Here is a 14578-nt window from a genome sequence, read left to right as displayed (position 1 = left end):
TATATCCAGCTCATGCTACGGCCCCTGTGTTTACACATGCGGAGTCAGACGTGATGTTATATCGTTTCAAGATGTTTTTCACCTGACTACTACATTCAGATTTTTAATGGAGATGTTTCATATGCTTTTTAGATAAAATTATACATGCATGTACTCCTAGCTACACACATGCATGTACTCCTAGCTACACACATGCATGTACTCCTAGCTACACACATGCATGTACTCCTAGCTACACACATGCATGTACTCCTAGCTACACACATGCATGTACTCCTAGCTACACACATGCATGTACTCCTAGCTACACACATGCATGTACTCCTAGCTACACACATGCATGTACTCCTAGCTACACACATGCATGTACTCCTAGCTACACACATGCATGTACTCCTAGCTACACACATGCATGTACTCCTAGCTACACACATGCATGTACTCCTAGCTACACACATGCATGTACTCCTAGCTACACACATGCATGTACTCCTAGCTACACACATGCATGTACTCCTAGCTACACACTTGCATGTACTCCTAGCTACACACTTGCATGTACTCCTAGCTACACACATGCATGTACTCCTAGCTACACACATGCATGTACTCCTAGCTACACACATGCATGTACTCCCAGCTACACACATGCATGTACTCCCAGCTACACACATGCATGTACTCCCAGCTACACACATGCATGTACTCCCAGCTACACACATGCATGTACTCCCAGCTACACACATGCATGTACTCCCAGCTACACACATGCATGTACTCCCAGCTACACACATGCATGTACTCCCAGCTACACACATGCATGTACTCCCAGCTACACACATGCATGTACTCCCAGCTACACACATGCATGTACTCCCAGCTACACACATGCATGTACTCCCAGCTACACACATGCATGTACTCCCAGCTACACACATGCATGTACTCCCAGCTACACACATGCATGTACTCCCAGCTACACACATGCATGTACTCCCAGCTACACACATGCATGTACTCCCAGCTACACACATGCATGTACTCCTAGCTACACACATGCATGTACTCCTAGCTACACACATGCATGTACTCCTAGCTACACACATGCATGTACTCCTAGCTACACACTTGCATGTACTCCTAGCTACACACATGCATGTACTCCCAGCTACACACATGCATGTACTCCCAGCTACACACATGCATGTACTCCCAGCTACACACATACATGTACTCCCAGCTACACACATGCATGTACTCCCAGCTACACACATGCATGTACTCCCAGCTACACACATGCATGTACTCCCAGCTACACACATGCATGTACTCCCAGCTACACACACGCATGTACTCCCAGCTACACACACGCATGTACTCCCAGCTACACACATGCATGTACTCCCAGCTACACACATGCATGTACTCCCAGCTACACACATGCATGTACTCCCAGCTACACATACGCATGTACTCCCAGCTACACACATGCATGTACTCCCAGCTACACACATGCATGTACTCCCAGCTACACACATGCATGTACTCCCAGCTACACACATGCATGTACTCCCAGCTACACACATGCATGTACTCCCAGCTACACATACGCATGTACTCCCAGCTACACACATGCATGTACTCCCAGCTACACACATGCATGTACTCCCAGCTACACACATGCATGTACTCCCAGCTACACACATGCATGTACTCCCAGCTACACATACGCATATACTCTCAGCTACACACACATACATGTATACCCTGTTACACACATGGATGTGCATTCAACTACACACTTGCACACTTAGTGTGTACATCCAGCTACACACACACACACACACACACACACATATATGCACACATATGCACACCCAGCTACAAACACAAACATACACGTACACCCAGCTACACACCTGACAGAAGAGTGTGGGTGGACTGCATACTCGAAAACTGGCAGCTCTCTGTGCAGCTCTCTTCATCCCAGGGAGAGCGGTTTGTGTCCTCTCAGTTGAATCTGGATTGCTTCTTATTCTCTCAGCTGTTTCCTCAGTTATGCTGTGAGGTGAGTGGTTCTCCAGTATGGTCCCGGCCCGGTGAGTGGTTCTCCAGTATGTTCTTGGCCCGGTGAGTGGTTCTCCAGTATGTTCCGGGACCGGTGAGTGGTTCTCCAGTATGTTCCGGGCCCGGTGAGTGGTTCTCCAGTATGTTCCTGAGCCGGTGAGTGGTTCTCTAGTATGGTCCCGGCTCGATGAGTGGTTCTCCAGTATGGTTCCAGCCCTGTGAGTGGTTCTCCAGTATCGTCCCGGCCGGTGAGTGGTTCACCAGTATGGTCCCGGCCCAGTGAGTGGTTCACCAGTATGGTCCCGGCCCAGTGAGTGGTTCACCAGTATGGTCCCGGCCCGGGTCTTGTCCATGAGGTGACCGGCAAGTTTGTTGTTGGGACTAAGTGGGCGGTGTAGTGAATGTACATTTATTGGTAAGATATTTCGTGTGCTACGTATGACCGTCCACTTTGGCGTTTTCGTTTTAACCTGGAAGCTTTCCCTTGGGCTAGCGAGCCTGGCTAGTGGGCGTTTGAACTGGGGATCAGCAATGGTGACCCTAACATTCCCAAGCCGTCAGGCTGTAATGGCTATACATGACAGTTATCCCCTTACTGCCTAGTGGGGGAGAAAGGTACAACCACCTTACCCCACCATATTATAGTTCCATGGGCTGCACCTGCCTGGAAAGTGGCAGCTGCAATGTGAGAACGTGAGACCTAGATCTCGGATTTTTGATGAGTTTTATGATTGCCATAGTGACCGACTTTCTCATATAATGAAAGTGATTAACACTCTTCTTTATCATCAAGTTGGCAGCTGTGTCTCAGGAGCATCTGTAGAACGGGTTGTTTAAAAGCTTCGGAGCTTGTGTTAGGATCCAGAGTGGACAAAACATGGTCGGTCGTTTTTTTTCGATTACTCCCTGAACGTAACAGCTAGAAAGTAGCAGAAGCTCTTTTTATCATATGCTCCAAATCTCTGTGGATTATGACGTACTGTGACTCGTTTAAGGATTTATCGGTGAACTTTCTGGATTTCAGCCAGAGTCCACACACTGCGGAATGTAATGTGATTCTGAGGATATTACTAGTGTGTGTGTGTGTGTGTGTGTGTGTGTGTGAGATATAAAAAATTACAGCATTCAGACACAGCAACAGCTCTCATTAAGAGGGACACAAGTTAATCGGAGTCCAGTCTTGACACCGCCACCTCGGGTCAAAGACGTCATGTCCTAGGTAGAGAGCGACCGACCTAGGAGGCACTAAGTCCATTTTTCCCCACCTTAGCCAAATAAATAGCAGTCCATAATTTTGTAAAAGACAGGTAAGGACCATAATTGAAATCCAGTGATAGAGCTAGTTGAAGTCAGGTTACAGAACTTGTCATGTCCATGTGCTATTAGTTCCCCCTCTTGTCAAGTCCAAGCTCCGTACAGGTGTCAACGAAAACATGGCAAGTGCATGATGTCCAACGAACCTGTTTTATATACAGTCCGCTAAGAGGAAATCTTTAACAGAGCTTGCGGAGAGGCTGGGTTTAACGCTTCCCTATGGATATAATCATGATTTTCTCGTAGATAAGTAAGTGGAGATCACTTCATTGTTGATTGTTATGTGTACTACATTTCACTCAGAGCAAAGAGTTGTGGAAACTCGATCCTCCATCCTCTAAACGCAGTTGTCTCTGGCCAGTTGGGCAGGTTGACAAATGGTGTTGCTCAAGGGTTGTGCTCTGACCCGCCTCATTCCTGGTGTACGTGAATGACCTGCCAGGAAAGGCGATACATTCCTTCGAGGAAATATTTGCAGTCAACGTTGAGCTGATCAGTACTTAACTAACCCACAATTTAGCTTTCACTTGTTCGTGGACCCTTATCAAGTTGCGAGTGACTTGGTCCAGAACGGATCGAAACGTCGTCTAAACCTATATTTCTCTTGTCAACTTACACGAGCACTTATTTAACTTTTATTCAATGTAGTGGGTCACTACGTGTGTGTGTGTGTGTGTGTGTGTGTGTGTGTGTGTGTGTGGAGGGGGAGGGGTTGTTTATCCTCCTGCTGATCATTACCTACTTAATCTCTCCTTGCCGTAGTGCACCTGGAAAGCATTCCGAGGGTCAACGCCCCCGAAGCCCAGTCTGTGACCAGGCTTTATAGTAACTAAGAAAATCTTTCGGTTACTAGTATGTGCATCTTCAAGACGCACTGCCTGGTAGTGTATCCTATTTTTTTAATGAGGGTTTAAAACCTAGCACTTGCTGAGGTAGCTTTTGATGTGTTTATACACCTTTGATATACCTCTGACGAGTTTTTAGTTTCCCTAGTCCGGGGGGGGGGGAGCGAATGAAAAATCTTGACATTCGTCAGAGGTGTAGACCAAAGGCACATCAGCGGAAGCTTAATTAAACCCGTGTCGGGTCTTCATCTTTCAGGAGACATTGTTGATTCTTGATGGATAAACCACGACCACTTACCTGCTTCTCTCATTGTTATCTCCCTCATTACTTGCTTACTTTCCCTTACCCAGTTACCTTCCTCTTAACCATTTTCTTCCCTCACCCTACTCTCTCCTTCCTCTCATTTTATTTGTCCTACTAGCGTTCCATTCTCCTGTCACCTGCTTCACCCCCTCTTCCTTCCTTCCCAACTTCCCACCCATTACCCTCTCTTACATATTTCCTTCCTCTCTTCCCTTCTTCCTCTTCATTTCCCTCTTTCCACCTTCTTCACTCCCTCTCTTACTTCCCCATTCCTCTCCCACTTTCCTCCTTCAATCTCTCCCACTTCTACCATCCCTCCCTCAATCTCTCCCTCTTCTTCCCTGGCAAGCAGGTGAGGGTGTCGGGAAGTAGCGTGTAGGGTCAGAGGTGTACATCAGTTAGCGTCGTGCGAGAGCAGAGATAGTGGCTTCCTAAGCCTTCCTCTTGCCTCTTCTCTATGTCTCCATTTGTTGCTCTCTCCAGGGAAGCTCTGACAATTCGCAAGACTTCGTGTACCCGGCCAGCCTCTGACCTCTGTCTCTTCTCCTATTCGTTAGCTCTTACTAATCTTTTGTCATCATTCGCTTGCCTCCCACTTTTTACTAACCTCTCGTCACTATTCATTAATATGTGCCACTGTATTAAGACATAGACATACATTGCGGAACAAGCTTTTATTGTGACAGAGTTTCGCTCTGCGTAGAGATTTATAAAGTCACACAGAGGTTACACTTAACAAGCGAGCTGCTCCAGAAAGGTCAGCTGGGAGTACCTGAGTAGAGGTGAGATTTCTCGTGGGTGGTGGCGGCCGCCCGAGCCAGAATCACTGGAGTGTGAAAATCATTGGTCATGTTCCTGGGTCGTTGGTGAGAGTACAGGATCGTGTTTCTGGTTTACAGTACCGACAAATTAATGAATAAGACATGTGTGCAACACTTGGGTATCTTTATAGCTGAAATGTTTCGTCTGGGCAGCAGGCTTTTTTACTCGAATACTGGAGATAGTAGAAGTGATAATGAGATGCTCGGGCCATCAGTCCTGATAGGTCAGATGCCCAAGTGTTGTACATGTCTAGTTCATCATAGGGCAGAGGAGGAGTGCTGTAGGTCAACTAGCCAATGCTAGGACTGCAATGGAAAAAGAGATAGAAATGTAGTACGATGGGATTCTTTACTGACAACGTTTCGCACACACACATGGTTTTTTGTCACTGTAAACGTATTATGACGTGTCAGAGGTTTAGCCAGGCTAAAATCTTCTTGGTTTTGTTGTACTGATGACGTCTGTCTGTAAGCATCTTCTAAAACCATTCCTTGCCATGCCATGAGTGTGGCGCCTTGCCATGCCATGAGTGTGGCTCCTTGCCATGCCATGAGTGTGGCTCCTTGCCATGCCATGAGTGTGGCTCCTTGCCATGCCATGAGTGTGGCACCTTGCCATGCCATGAGTGTGGCACCTTGCCATGCCATGAGTGTGGCACCTTGCCATGCCATGAGTGTGGCACCTTGCCATGCCATGAGTGTGGCTCCTCGCCATGCCATGAGTGTGGCACCTTGCCATGCCATGAGTGTGGCTCCTTGCCATGCCATGAGTGTGGCTCCTTGCCATGCCATGAGTGTGGCACCTTGCCATGCCATGAGTGTGGCACCTTGCCATGCCATGAGTTTGGCACCTTGCCATGCCATGAGTGTGGCGCCTTGCCATGCCATGAGTGTGGCGCCTTGCCATGCCATGAGTGTGGCACCTTGCCATGCCATGTGTGTGGCACCTTGCCATACCATAAGGTGTGAATGTTTACCACGGAGGATGAAACGTGTTGGTACTGTTGTTTTTGTTGAGAGTTTTGCGAACACGCGTTACTGCATTCTGCATTGTGTGACGTCTCTCCTGTGCATTCTCTCTCTCATCCAACAAAGGGGATGGAGAAGACTCCTCCACCGACGCTGTTCCGACAAACATGTCCTGGTCTAGTGATACCTCGCATAGTTTTAAAGTGACGAGCATTACTTTAGTGCCGGTTTTCTTCTGTGATGCTGCAACCACCACTTAAAAAATATACCAGACCAGAACACAGAGAAATACCAGTTGACGTTCAAGCAGTTCACTTTCCTTCTTTCTGCAAATGCATGATGATTTATATTATTTATATTATTAGTTCTGTAATACAAATCATACACATTTTGTGAGGTGTTAGAATAAAAAATCTAGATTAACATGAACGCCGGTTTGTATTTGGCAGTTTCTTTAAAAATCAGTTATTAACAATACTAAATTATTTTTCTTTTGAGATTGTAGGGAACTTTCAGTAGAAAAATAACAGAAAAAAAGTAAATTTTGAAAATTTGCATTCTTATAGCGTTTTAAATTTTACGAGATTAATGAACACTAACTTCCAGCAAACTGTTCCTTTATACCGACAGGATGCTTTATCTGATCAGCTTCAAAATTTCAAATCAGATGAAGAATTACTATATGAAAGCTTATGGAGCATTACAGTGTGTTGCTCTTATCTCAGAAATTGGTTTCCATGGAACACCTTAGTTAAGCCTCTTCTGATGGGCTTCAGAATGTCAACACTTATGTATCCTGCTCACAACAGTGAGATAACTGGAGAATATCTCTTCTGATCAGAATTACGTCACAGAGTTTGACTTTGCTGGGTTATCCAAGATTAAATCTATACAGCATAATTTTTAATGTGTTTACAAAACCTGTGTGCTCTCAAGGCCGCTGTAAACAAATCTGAATATTTACCCAAAACCAATGTAACAATTACTCATGCCTTACATGCTGGTCAGTCTTACGTAGACAACAGTTTGGATTCGTTTTGGTCTATGTAGGTCCAAGATTGCTTTTGTTTGTGGAAATTCGGAAAATTTGATTGCTTTTAATAAGAATGACTTTAACGTTGAGTGTCGGACGCTTCGACGTCTGAGTGTCGGACGCTTCGACGTCTAAGCGCTTGAAGCTTAATATTCTGGTGTATCTTAAGATGCTGGTCTCTCTGAGATTAAGCTGATGTTTCTTAGTGGAAAGTTTGAAACAGTTTTGGACTCTGCTTGTTTTAATTTGTCATTTTAAATGAAATTGGGCTATTAATTTGCACGAGATAAGTTGTGAATGCATAATGTGATTCACAGACCGGCCCGCGGGGGCGTCGACCCCCGAAACCCTCTCCAAATATACTTCAAATGGTCACAACATACTGATATGTATTGCATTAGGAAGCTTACGCCGCACACTGTAATGTTGCTATCGCGTACATTAAAGTACAGGAGGGAGCTGGGGTTTTGCAATACGGGGATGATAAATTAGACATATGTGGAACAGTTGGGTATCTTTTATTGAGGAAAAGTTATGCCACACAGTGACTTCATCAGTCCTATACAAAGAAGAATTGTGAAGATCAGGAGGAGTTTGAGGTAATAAGTCCCTGAGCCTGGAGTTCGTCAATCTTTTCAAAATTGATGGGCTGATTACGTCGCCTCCAGGCTAAGGGACTGATTACCTCAAACTCCTCCTCTTCTTTGTATAGCACTGATGAAACCACTGTCTGGCGAAACGTTTTCTAATTTATTAACGTGTCGTATCTCCGAACCATTTATCTACAATACGAGGAATCCTTTCGTGCAGCTACCGAAATACATTTAGTTTTAAGAACATAAGTGTGGGCCTGAACACTACAACGCCAGTGAGCAGCTCAGACATAAGTCTCCCTGAGGACAGACAGAATACAATGCAACTTTCTTTTCTACAGTATACAGAATGTAGTTTACCAGTAATAAAATATTTTTAAACACAAAGTACAAAAGTAAGAGCGAAAGTGCATTTCGGATTTACTTTCAGAATGTAGACTCTGATTCCTTTTGGGATGTTATGTTACTGTTTTTTTTTCGGTTTCCCTTATAATCCTTCCATCGCTGGATCAACTTAAGGCGGTGGTGGGGTTGCAGTGGTTCGTGCCTGAGGCAAGGATCTTCTTCTGTGGAGAAGTGGAACGTTCTTCACTTGGTGATCGCCTGAGAACCCAGCATCTCTCGGAATAAATGGTAACGATATTTGCACCTCCATCTAAATTTGCTGACATTTATGGCTAATTACAATGAGAGATGATGGCGGGGATGTTTTCACGAATTGTTAAATGTTGACTGAGAAAGGGAGGCAGTGTTTTCATGCATTGCCCAGGGAGGTATAACATCCTTTAGGAGTGAGGAAGAGCCAGATGCGAAAGAGATAAAAGTGCGTGAGGCAGTGGGTAAAATGACTATGAATTACCTAAAAGTAAAAAAATATAATTGACTTTAAATAATTTTACTTGCTTTGTGATAATTTCCGTAATAATTGATCACGACACTAACAGGTAAATAATCATAATGAAAAGTTGTTAGCAACAGCGCGTGCTTATAGAGTTGGAAAATAAAATGGTTTAAGTGATTGTAAAGAAAATAAACACAAACAATACTGAGAGAATTTAAGGCCGAGAGAGAGTCAAAATTACAGCGTAAAGATCTTAGCAACAAGAGTAATTGTAGGGAATTATTCTGTCTCAAAATGGTCATTTCACTCTGAAGTAGGTCCAAAGAAACACATTAACCATTATTCATTCAACAGCCGGTAAAATCCATGGAATGAGAGGGTTGGAAAAAAATTATTTATATTCAGTATTTACTGTGTTACCTTGTGGTGTACAGTGTACGGTGTTACTGTACTGTTACTGTAGTGTACTGTGTTAAATCAGAGACTATAGTGTTACACTGTAGTGTACTGTGTTACATTAGAGACTACAGTGTTACACTGTAGTGTAGTGTTAAATTAGAGACTATAGTGTTACACTGGTGTACTGCGTTACATTGGAAACTGCAGTGTTACACTGTGGTATATGGTTTTCGAATAGTTAGTGCCGTGAAAGACTATTGTATACTGATAAACTAGTGTACAACGTGTTAGATTCGTTTGTACAATGTCAGAGTAGTGTGTACAATGTAACGCTGAGTGTGTACATCATTGTAACGCTGTGTCAATATTGTCACAATGTGCACAACGTTGCCACAGTGTGCACAACGTGCCGCGGTGTGTACAATGTTCCCACGGTGTGTACAATGTTGCTACGGTGTGTACAACCTTGCCAGTGTGCACAACGTTGCCACGGTATGTACAACGTTGCCACCGTGTATACAACGTTGCCATGGTGAGTACAATCTTGCCACGGTGTGTACAATCTTGCCACGGTGAGTACAATGTTGCCACGGTGAGTACAATGTTGCCACAGTGTGCATAACGTTGGCACGCTATATACAACGTTGCCACGGTATGTACAACGTTGAAAGGGTAGGTACAGCGTTGCCACGGTATGTACAACGTTGAAAGGGTAGGTACAGCGCTGCCACCGTGTATACGACGTTGCCGCGATGTGTACAACGTTGCCACAGTGAGTACAGTGTTGCCACGGTGAGTAAAACGTTGCCACGGTGTGTACAACGTTGCCACGGTGTGTACAACGTTGCCACGGTGTGTACAACGTTGCCACGGTGTGTACAACGTTACCACAGTGTGTACAATGTTGCCACAGTGTGCACAACGTTGCCACTTCTACTACTTTTTGTAGTTGTTGTTCTAATTATTCTTTTTTCTTTTTCCTTCGTCTTCTTTTATTCTGTTTATTATTTTCTTCTTTTATTCTCTTTGTTCTTGTTTTTCTCTTCGTCTTTTATTCCTTATGTTCTTATTCCTCTTTTCTTCATCTTATTCTTTGTGTTTTGGTTCGTCGTGTTCTGAGGTTTTATCAAACAATAAATATAAACAATAGATACAATATTTTTAACAAAAACAACAACAGATAATTTAAGGTTCAATTAATAGATGATAATTATCTATCGTAATAGATCACTAAGTATTATAAAAGAGGATAGTGTTGATCACCCCTTAATAGATCTTTGTCTATTATGATAGATAACATTTATCACCCCTCCCCCCTGATAAATCATTGCCCATTATGATAGATAATATTTATCACCCCTCTGATAGATCATTGACTATTCTGATAGATAGTGTTTAAGTCCCCTAATAGATAATGGTGTTTTACACATGCCGGGCGTATTAACCGGCCTCGCACACTGGTAACCGGATGCCTGGAACTAATATACCAAATGGAGCCGCTAATGGATGGAATAATCACTGAACAATTTGCTCACTGACACTCATCTCTCGCTCAATACAGCAGTGTGTTACCTGCATGACTGTAGAATGTTGTAGCGAGTGTTGGTAGAAGGGTGCCACTCAGTGCATGACTGTACAATATGGTGGTGGTTGCTAGTGTTACCACTAAGATCATGACTGTGGACTGTAGTGGTGAGTGTTGGTGTTGTGTTAGCCCTGTCATGACTGGCTCTGGTGGCTCTGGTGGCCTGGTGGTTAACGCTCTCGCTTCACACGGTGAGGGCCTGGGTTCGATTCCCAGACAGAGTAGAAACATTGGACGTGTTTCTTTCCACCTGTTGTCTATGTTCCCCATCAGTAAAATGGGTACCTGGGTGTTAGTCGACTGGTGTGGGTCGCATCCTGGGACACTGACCTAAGGAGGCCTGGTCACAGACCGGGCCGCGGGGGCGTTGACCCCCGGAACTCTCTCCAGATAAACTCCAGATAAACTGGACTGTAGTGGTGAGTGTTGGTGTTGTGTTAGCCCTGTCATGACTGGACTGTAGTGGTGAGTGTTAGAAGACTGCTAGTGCTTAATGTATGGCCGTGTAAAGTGCAAGGCCAAAATTTAAGACAAATATATTTTTATTCATGAAGTTTTTCTTTTTCTCGTTTTTAGTAGTTTATACAGGAGAAGGGGTTACTATCCCATTGCTCCCGGCATTTTAGTCGCCTACGACACGCATGGCTTACGGAGGAAAGATTCTTTTTTCACTTCCCCATGGAAACTAAGGGAAATAATGAAGAACAAGAACTATTTAGAAAAAAGAAATATATAGCAAGATATACCTGTTATCCAGCGTGTTTGAGACAGGAAAGAGACACCAGCAATCCTACCATCATGTACACCAGTTACAGGTTTCTGTTTCACACTCACTTGGCAGGACGGTAGTACCTCCCTGGGTGTTTGCTGTCTACCAACCTACTACCTAGGAGAGAATGGAGACAAACGGTTTTTAGGACTTAACTTGCTGGTGGACTGTGGGATTTAGGGAAACCAGCAGGCCGGACTTGAGTCCTGAAAATGGGAGGTACAGTGCCTCTGCTGTCTTGCCTCTGGCAAGACAGCGATGGAGTGAATGATGAAAGTTTTTCTTGATCGGGTCACCCTGCCTTGGTGGGAGACGGCCGATGTGTTAATAAAAAAAAAATATTTTCACTTAAAATACAGCAGTGCTTAGCGTTTGAAGTCGATCTGAAGAAGGATTCTCTAGTACAAGAAAAACAATGTATTTAATACCACTGTTGATTTATAATGTCCATAGCTCAAAGGTAAATCAGAGCCTACACACACAAGGTTTGAAGCCTAACAGAAAAGGCATTCTCCAGTAATTGTTTTCCAGTACTTCCTAACTTTCCTGTCCCAAGTTTAAGTTTTTTGGTTATTTTTTCCAGCTACAGTGTCGTGATATTTTATTCTTTCTCAGTAGAACAATTCCAAGTTTTTTTAGAAATTTCGTTAAGATTTCCAATTTGCACCTAAACACACTAAATTTACGGGGCGTCTTCCTTACTAATTTGAAGCCGATAAGATGAAGCATTCTTCAGTTATCGAATGAACGTGACTCTCACAACTTAATATATTTGCCAAATTTGGACTTATGCAGCCTAATAATGCAATCCTTGCTGTTTGTAACAAACATCAGGGTTGAAAATTTGAAGCCGATCACATGAAACATTCTCCAGTTTCTGCATGGACTCCAACAACTCCAGATTGCATAAACATATTTAGTATAGTGACAAATTCACAAAAAATAAATTTAATAGGTAGAGTATCCTGGCCATAATCTCCTTCAACCATTAAATATTGAAAACATCCAGAAGAAGACGACTCAAATATATTAAGGGTGATTTAACAGGAATAAAAATTTCACCATATTGTACACTTAAAATTGTCAGGCGTACAACTATACACTATTTACCATCTGATATCTGGGTGGAAAGATCGTATCTGTTATCATTCCCGTGAGTTTGGTTTCCGTGAGTGCTATGATGTCTGGGGATGCCTCCATGATTCTTTCATGTCACTACTCGCACTTATTCGTTATTTGGTGCAAAGCAGGAGAAGGTTTCGGAAGTTAATGGAGCCTTTTGTAGTGAACTGGGGGTTGGTCTTTCAACTTTAGTCATAGGGCAAGTGAACACGCCAATTGTTCCAATATTCTTTCCTTATTTTCCGTACACAAGTGCCTTTGATAAGCGGTAACACACACACACACACACACACACACACACACACACACACACACACACACACACACACACACACACACACACACACACACACACACACACACACACACACAACCTAATTACTTTCTGTGTTTTATAAGTAGAAGTGATAAGTGCTAGAATCACTGTTGGTAGTTTTAGAAATACGGGTATTACTACTGATATTTATTAGCAGTATGAATACTTAGAAGTGGGGGCACACATACACACGAGCACACACACACACACACACACACACACACACACACACACACATACACACACACACACACACACACATACACATACACACTTAAGCTGAGACAAGCTAAATTTTACAACCTAGCTACTTTCTGAATTTTAGAAGTAGAATCGATAAGTGTTACAAGTATTGGTAAGCTTAGAATTACTGGTATCTACCGGTATTTATTAGCAGTATGAATACTTAGAAGTGGGGGCACACACACACACACACACACACACACACATATACACAGACACACACACATACACACACAAACACACACAGACACACATACACACACACACACATACACACATACACACACACATACACACACACATACACACACAGGAACAAGCACTTGTAAGCTGTAGTACACACGCAAACACACATACACAGGATTTCACACCGTCCTGTGAACTGACCATTTGAACCTTTCTCCTCTCCCCCCCTCTTTCTACACTAAGTAGACCTATCTCTACCTCTCTCACTCTTTACCTATATCTCTCTCTACCTATCACTCTCTACCTATCTCTCTCTCTCTCTTCCCTCTCCCATCTTTCCCCTCTAACATCTCTTACCTCTAACACCTCCCCCCCTCTAACATCTCTCCCCCTCTAACATCTGTCCCCTCCCTTTATCTCTCCCCTCTCCCTTTCCCCACCTCTCTCCCCTCCCTCCCCCCCTAGCCTCTCTCCCCTCTCGCTCTTCCATCTCCCCCCTCTTTCCCACTTCTCCCCCTCTTTGCCTTCCCTTTCTCCCTCCCTCCCTCCCTCCCTCTCTCTCTCTCTCTCTCTCTCTCTCTCTCTCTCTCTCTCTCTCTTTCTCTATCTCTTGCTCTCTCTTGCTCTCTCTCTCTTGCTCTCTCTTGCTCTCTCTCTTGCTCTCTCTCTTGCTCTCTCTCTCTCTTGCTCTCTCTCTTGCTCTCTCTCTCTCTTGCTCTCTCTCTTGCTCTCTCTCTCTCTTGCTCTCTCTCTATCTTGCTCTCTCTCTTGCTCTCTCTCTCGCTCTCTCTCTCTCTTGCTCTCTCTCTTTCTTGCTCTCTCTCTTGCTCTCTCTCTCTTGCTCTCTCTCTCTTGCTCTCTCTCTCTCTTGCTCTCTCTCTCTTGCTCTCTCTCTCTCTCTCTTGCTCTCTCTCTCTTGCTCTCTCTCTCTCTTGCTCTCTCTCTTGCTCTCTCTCTTGCTCTCTCTCTCTTTCTCTCTCTTGCTCTCTTTCTCTCTTGCTCTCTCTTGCTCTCTCTCTCTCTTGCTCTCTCTCGTCCCCATTTTCCCTTCTAACTCTCCCCTCTCCTACTCTTAAAAAAAAAAAAAAAATGGTGGGGACTCGCAGGAACCAAGGATCAGATGAGAATGGTTCGGGTAGGGAGGAGTGGATGGAGGAGCAGTGGAAAAGGA

The sequence above is a fragment of the Cherax quadricarinatus genome, chromosome 50 (genome assembly GCF_038502225.1).
Source record: "Cherax quadricarinatus isolate ZL_2023a chromosome 50, ASM3850222v1, whole genome shotgun sequence".
Taxonomy (NCBI): Eukaryota; Metazoa; Arthropoda; class Malacostraca; order Decapoda; family Parastacidae; genus Cherax; species Cherax quadricarinatus.
Note: the sequence above shows the minus strand (reverse complement) of the source record.